This window comes from Canis lupus, unplaced genomic scaffold (genome assembly GCF_011100685.1).
Source record: "Canis lupus familiaris isolate Mischka breed German Shepherd unplaced genomic scaffold, alternate assembly UU_Cfam_GSD_1.0 chrUn_S1487H1671, whole genome shotgun sequence".
In the NCBI taxonomy this organism is placed as follows: Eukaryota; Metazoa; Chordata; class Mammalia; order Carnivora; family Canidae; genus Canis; species Canis lupus.
The window spans coordinates 5,291-12,695 of record NW_023330321.1 but is presented as its reverse complement, the minus strand read 5'-3'; the positions used below and the strand labels follow the sequence as shown (position 1 = coordinate 12,695).

The window sequence follows — 7,405 nt, the reverse complement described above, 5'->3', positions numbered from 1 at the left end:
AGGGGCGGGCGCCGCTCCTGAGCCCGCCGCTCCGGTCTGGGGCCGCCCGGCTGCCTCCTCCTTCCTCCCCCCTGGCTCCCGCCCCCGGCCCCTGCGGGGAGGGCACGCCCCGGCGGCTGAGCGCGAGGGGGAGGTGGCGGACCTCCAGGACGGCCCGCCGGAGCGTGACCAGGACGGGGACTCGTCCACACAGCCGGGAAAGCCCCTCTGACCGCTCGGACCAACTCCCCAGATCGCACGCGGAGGCTCGTCCTCAGACACATCTCAGGCTGCGCAGCCTGACCCGGAGGGTCCAAGTCTCGAGTCCAGACGACCCGGCTCCCCACTTCCTGGCATGAAAGCCGTGGAGTTTGGTGTTCTCAGTGCCAAAAAGGAGCCATCCGGCCGCGGGGCTCAGGCGGACCCGGCCCAGGCACTGCTCCAGAGCGCTCGGCCCCAGCTGCGCGCCCCACTCCAGCGCGACCACGCGGGCTAACAGTCCGGGAGGCCCCGCCGGGGGCCAGCGGGGCGTGCTGCGCTCAGCTCCCGGTGCCACCTGCCACCGCCGCCTGACGCCGGGGGACGGAGGCCAGGGACCCGCCCCGCCCGTGCCCCAGGACGGCTGGCGCCGGGACGGGACAGGGCCCATGGAACCCCTGTGTCCAGATCCGTCTCCTGCCAGACCAGAGCAACTCTAAGCAGACGGGGGCCAAACGCAAGACCCAGAAGCCTGTGAGGAGCCTTACACCTTCGAGATCCCCCTCCTCCAAGCTCAGAGGAGGACCCTGCTGCCAACCGTGGTGGATTTTGAGAAGTTTTCCCGCCATCGTGTCATTGGGAAGGTGTCGGTGCCTCTGTGCGAGGTTGACCTGATGAAAGGCGGGCATTGGTGGAAGGCGCTGGTCCCCGGCTCTCAGAATGAAGTGGAGCTGGGGGAGCTGCTTCTGTCACTGAATTATCTCCCCAGTGCTGGGACGCTGAATGTGGATGTCATTCGAGCCAAGCAGCTTCTTCAAACCGATGTGACCCAAGGTTCAGACCCCTTTGTGACAATCCAGCTGGTACATGGACTCAAGCTTGTGAAAACAAAGAAGACATCCTTCTTAAGAGGCACACTCGATCCCTTTTACAATGAATCCTTCAGCTTCAAAGTTCCCCAAGAAGAACTTGAAAATGCCAGCTTAGTGTGTACAGTGTTGGCCACAACATGCCAAGCAGCAGTGACTTCATTGGAAGAATTGTCATCGGCCAGTACTCCTCGGGCCCCTCTGAATCCAACCACTGGCAGCGGGTGCTCAACACTCACCGCACGGCAGTGGAGCAGTGGCACAGCCCGAGGTCCCCGGCTGAGTGTGACCGCGTGTCTCCCGCCTCGCTGGAGGTGACCTGAGGGCTGCAGGGAAAGCAGCTTTCATTTGTTGGAGGGGAAAAAAAAAAGGAAGAAAATTAAGACAGAAAAAAATGTGTCATGTGCCTATTATATCCACAACGGAAACACACATACACAAATCCTCTCAGAACTGAGAGGAGGCTGACTGTTGAACACAAAATGGTTGCCCTCAATGAGCAAAGCCTGAGAACTTTCTGGAAACCCCATCTGTATGTCACGAGCGGAGTGGACTCTGCTGTGAGACTTACTGGCAGTGCTTGCTCCTGTTGATACCCCTACCCCCAAATGCACTTTCAACCCTCAGGCCTCCCCAAGGGTGCCAGCCTCCATTGAGATGAAATTCTCTAAGAGCTTGGCCGGTGTGCGGGAGGCCCGACCCCCACACCCAGAATGCACAGCTGCTGACTGGGTGGCTTCTGAACAGCCTGCTGTTCCCTGGGGTTCTTCAAACCTGATACCTTTCTCCCAAAATGTAAGTACTTTGTCTTCTCTTTAGTAGACGTGATAGATTAGACTCTGAAGAAACCAAGTGGCACCCAAAAATATGCCGGTGTAAGAAACTTCCCTGGCTTCACTGAACTTGTCCTCATGTTCCTACTCCTAAGGACCCCCTGTGGGTAGTATGTGAACGTTCTGTGTGTGCCCTCGCAGGTGAACACGTGTGTGTCCCTGTGTGTCCTCCTGGTGAGCAAGGCGCTCTGCGGGACCTCAGCCCTCCGCCCTCCCTTCTCTCTGCCTCTCCCAGTGAAATCTCACCCAGTGTCCTCCTGTCTGTCAAGACCCCACCTTCAGTAACAGCATGTGCGGATATCAAGTAAACAGAATATGATAGAGCAAAAGTAACCTTATTTGACCGATTCGTGGTGATTGTGGCACCCAGAAGACCTGCAAAGGACAGCTACATGGATTAAAATGCCACCACACTCCCATCCAAGATGACTCCTTCCTTTGTCATACTCTGAGCATCTCTCTGTGTTTGTGTGTGACCCAAAGTCATTTTTCTCGTGCTAAGGAATTAGTGTAGTTAGAATAGATCTTTCCCTGTTGGATGCTTCTGTATCGTTCCCACAGCCTATTGTCTGGCAATGGGGAGCTATTTATTGAAATTAAAGATTATTTATTTGTGCCATGCAAAAAAACGGGGGGGGGGTGGCTCCTGCCACGAAAGCTGTCTTCAAGTTACAACCTAATCTCCTTCCTGAACTACCCATTCTAGGTTTCTTGCATCCTTATCCAACATCTCTTCTGGTCTAGGTGGCTTATGAAATATTACAAGCTAGATGCTCATCTCTGAGTTGTAAGAGTTCCTGGTCAACCAATCCTTCTCAGATTATGGTGCTGCTCTTAGCAGTTAACTATCAAAATTGGGAAGGGGTGTAGCATTGGATGCCCTAGGTACCCAACATTTCCTCCTTGGCTCATCATGTAACAGCGGAGAAGCCCTATCTCCTCCTGTGAGAAGGTCACTTACCCCTGCCAGTATGGCAACATCTTTCCTCAAATACTGAACTCTTGAAATAGCACCCTGGGTTCCCCTGGGAACTAGGACCTAGAATCCACAGAGCCTCAAATTCAGGGATGAGAAGCACACATTTTCTAAGTGAGTCAAAGGGAATAATGCTGCTGAACCACTCCTGCATTTTCAGATTTGTGTATTCTACTTAATGGAGACACAGGACTATATAATGGATGTTGACCTAGGATATATGTTACCTCCTGGAAGGTGGCACTGCATCCTTATAGGACTCTCCCCTTTCTTTCTTTCTTTTTTAATTTTTATTTATTTATGATAGTCACACAAGAGAGAGAGAGAGACAGAGGGAGAAGCAGGCTCCATGCACCGGGAGCCCGACGTGGGATTCGATCCCGGGTCTCCAGGATCGTGCCCCGGGCCAAAGGCAGGCGCCAAACCGCTGCGCCACCCAGGGATCCCAACTCTCCCCTTTCTTGGGTGCAGGAAGGGTGCTGTTGACCATTTTAGGAAACTGAATTCTTTATTTCACTGATACCATCCTTAATGCGTGGAGTCAAAATTTTGCATTTAAGATTCTACTGTCGTGTCATTTATTTGAGTCTCCAAATATAGTATTCTATTTGATCTTTCTGAGTTTTCCTTAAAGTGAATTTTCTTAAAGAATCTGTCAGAATCTACATACAAGTTCTCTTATGCTACATTTAAGAATTAAAAAGGGGGCGGGCGCCGAAGCGGTCGTGGCTGCGGCCGGGGGAAGTGAATGGTTTTACCAGAGGGCCCTGCGCCGCCTTTCTCCGCTGGCAGCGGTGCCGCTCCCTGCTCCTCTCCGGGCCACGGCGGTCACCTTCGCGGCTTCTGCTACATGCTGGCGCTGCTGCTCACCGCCGCGCTCATCTTCTTCGCCATCTGGCACATTATTGCATTTGATGAACTGAAGACTGATTACAAGAATCCTATAGACCAGTGTAATACCCTGAATCCTCTTGTACTTCCCGAGTACCTCATCTGTGCTTTCTTCTGTGTCATGTTTCTTTGTGCAGCAGAGTGGCTTACACTGGGTCTCAATATGCCCCTCTTGGCGTATCCTATTTGGAGGTATGAGTAGACCAGTGATGAGTGGACCAGGACTCTATGACCCTACAACCATCATGAATGCAGACATTTTAGCGTATTGTCAGAAAGAAGGCTGGTGAAAATTAGCTTTTTATCTTCTAGCATTTTTTTACTACCTATACGGCATGATCTATGTTTTGGTGAGCTCTTAGAACAACACACAGAAGAATTGGTCCAGTAAGTGCATGCAAAAAGCCACCAAATGAAGGGATTCTATCCAGCAAGATCCTGTTTCCAAGAGTAGACTATGGAATCTGATCAGTTACTTTAAAAAGACTCCTTATTTTTTAAATGTTTCCACATTTTTTGCTTGTGGAAAGACTGTTTTCATATGTTATACTCGGATAAAGAATTTAAATGGAATTACGTATAAATTAATATAAAATGATTACCTCTGGTGTTGACAGGTTTGAACTTGTACTCCTTAAGGAACAGCCATAATCCCATGAATGATTGCATTAATTATTGACTATCCTTAGTCCATTGGAAGCTTTTGTTATATATAGGAACTTGTAGGGCTCATTTTGGCTTATTGAAATGCCATCTAATTATAAATTAGCTGTAGATATCAGGTGCTTCTGATGACTGAAAATATATATCTGACTTGGAAACTTCATGGGTTTCCTTATTTATCATGTATGTGATTATATATGGACACATTTACAAAATAAGAAGAGTGGGATTTTTCCCCTTCAACTTGAATATTATCCCTGTATATTGCATGAATGAGAGATTTCCCATATTTCCATCAGAGTAATATACTTGCTTTAATTCTTAAGCATAAGTGAACAAGATAAAAAAAATATATGCTGAATTACTTGTGAAGAATGCATTTAAAGTTATTTTAAATGTGTTTTAATTTGTAAGACATTACTTATTAAGAAATTGGTTATTATACTTACTGTTCTAATTTGGTGGTAAAGGTATTCTTAAGAATTTGCAAGTACTTTAGATTTTCAAAATTGAATGAGAGAGAACATTGTATAACCGTCCTGCTGTTCCTTAGTGCAATACAATAAAACTCTGAAATTAACTTAAAAAAAAAAGAATTAAAAAAAGCATTTTTCTCACATCCACATTTCCAACTAGTTCTTCCATATTGATTAAAATTAAGTCCAAAATAGTAATTCACCTCATTGCTGCTTCTGCCATCTGAAGGAAAATATTTTTAGCAAGCAAAGACTGTACCAGATATTCAGCTTTTAGAAAAGGCTCTTTAATGGTAGCTGAATAATTGAAGACTCTAACTACTATAACTTGCTTCTGTGCCCTCGTGAAGTAAAGCATCGTTCATATTTGCTTCAGTACCGCACTCCTAACTTAGCCTTTGTCTTTCTTGTTTTCTTTATCCTAAATGCTCTCCCCTGTGCCTCTTGTCTTGGGTTGATCTTTGAAAAAATAAGCATATACTTTAATATGCATTGTTAGAGGGTCTTCCCCTTGTATTAAATCTATTTTGAGTTCTGTACTTCCATTTATCAGTTCCAGCCACAAAATCTCAGTGCTATTTCTGAGATTGTATTTACCATCTCATATGAAGCTTTATTCTTTTCATTAATACTATGTATATACCCAATAATGGAAGTAGTATTTTTATTTTGACCGTTGAATTTTTGGAATCTACCCCAAGTTTCCTCTTCCAGTGTGTTTTGTTATCACGCTTGCTGTCATCCATAACATCTCATTTTCCAGGGTGTTTGGGGAGAGGGGGTGTTGCCTCAATTTCTATTCAAGCTCTATTAATCATGTTGTCAATAATAAAGCAAAGGATATTTCTGACATTCCTGGAAAGTGTGTCTCTTTTCCCAGCTATTTGATATTTGCGACTATGAATCCTATTTCCTAATACCATCTGTGTAGCCATTTTTTCATTTTTCATATCCTCTTATCTTCTCAGTAGTGATGACTTTCAACTGAAGTAGGGAAAGAAAATACAATTTATGCTTCCAGTGCTTTTTATTTCCAGGCCAGGACTACAGTCACTAGAAATGCAAGAGATTTCTTTTCTCACTCATTCTCAATAAATCGACTTCTGTGGGCCAGAATTCACAGGTCTGTTGAGATTTGTCAAGAATTTGGTCAGAACACTGAAGATATAGAAGCAAGCACAAGGAGTTCTCAGTACTTGTGAACAAGATTGGAATGATCACCATCTGAATATGAGGTCATTAAAAATCTATAAATAGGATTAACCCTCTCCTCCTCACACACAACCTAAAAGATGATTTGAATATTTTATTCAGCGAGACTAGATGCTTATCTTTGATGGAAATATCCATCACGGCTTCCATTTCTCCTTAAGAAAAAATGTAACTAAAATGAGACATACTCATGTATATTTAAAATGTCATCAGACCTAAAGAACAGCAATTTATGTGCAATCTGAAGAATGGATAACTTATGTTTCCAGTGTCAAGAGTTTGTCAGGTCTTTAGGTTCTGTCAATGTTCAGGGGAGAGAATATTCTTATGCTTCATGCGGGTTAATAAAATGAACAAAGATTTGGATACTAAATTTGAAAAATCTAACACCCCCCAACACTCTTCTTTCCCAGTTTTATTGAGGAAGAATTGACATACAATAAACTATACATATTTGAAGTATTCAATTTGATGCGTTTGACTCCTATGTACACCCATGAAGCCATCACTATAATCAAGATGGTAAACATATCCAGCACTGTAAAAGTTTCCTTGTGTTCTTTTTTTTTTTTAAGATTATTTATGATAGACACAGAGAGAGAGAGAGAAGAGAGAGAGAGAGAGAGGCAGAGACACAGGAGGAGGGAGAAGCAGATTCCATGCCAGGAGCCCGATGCGGGACTCGATCCCGGGACTCCAGGATCACGCCCTGGGCCAAAGGCAGGTGCCAAACCACTGAGCCACCCAGGGATCCCCAGTTTCCTTGTGTTCTTTCATAATTCCTCCCTGCCACCCATGGAGGGATTCACCCCTTGTCTCCCACCCCAGATAATCACTGATTTGCGTCTGAACTATACATTAGTTTTCATTTTCTGGTATTTTACACAAATGGAATCATTATTTTTCGTCTGGCTTCTTTCACTTAGTATAATTGTCTTCATATTCACTCATGTTGCTATTATCAGTATTTCACTCCTTTTTATTACTGAATGATATTCCCTTCTGTGGATATATCTCAGTTTATCCCAAACTTTAATTTATAATGGAGACTTCTTCAATGAACTTGTGCCCTCTTATAACTTGGCTGTCGTGAAATCTCTTGTCCCTGGTAAACTGATCAAATTACATTTCTGAGGCCACAAAGCTAGGGCAGACTTCGGAAAGATAGAGTCCCCCACTGAGGGTGGGAAGGGAGTTCCCTGTGAGGTCAGTGTCCTTAGCCTCCAGACACCATCTTCCGATCACAACATGTAATTGGGAATTTGTCATTTTTGTTGTAAAAACAATGTCTGTGTGCTGAGTGTCCTG

General features: G+C 45.3%; 2 pseudogenes; both read left to right on the top strand.

Annotated features, from left to right (window-relative positions):
- The first annotated feature begins 552 nt into the window (after window positions 1-552).
- On the top strand, window positions 553-1,416 carry LOC119878333 (annotated as a pseudogene).
- A 2,179-nt stretch (window positions 1,417-3,595) lies between these two features.
- Window positions 3,596-4,989, top strand: LOC119878334 (annotated as a pseudogene).
- The last annotated feature ends 2,416 nt before the right edge of the window (window positions 4,990-7,405 follow it).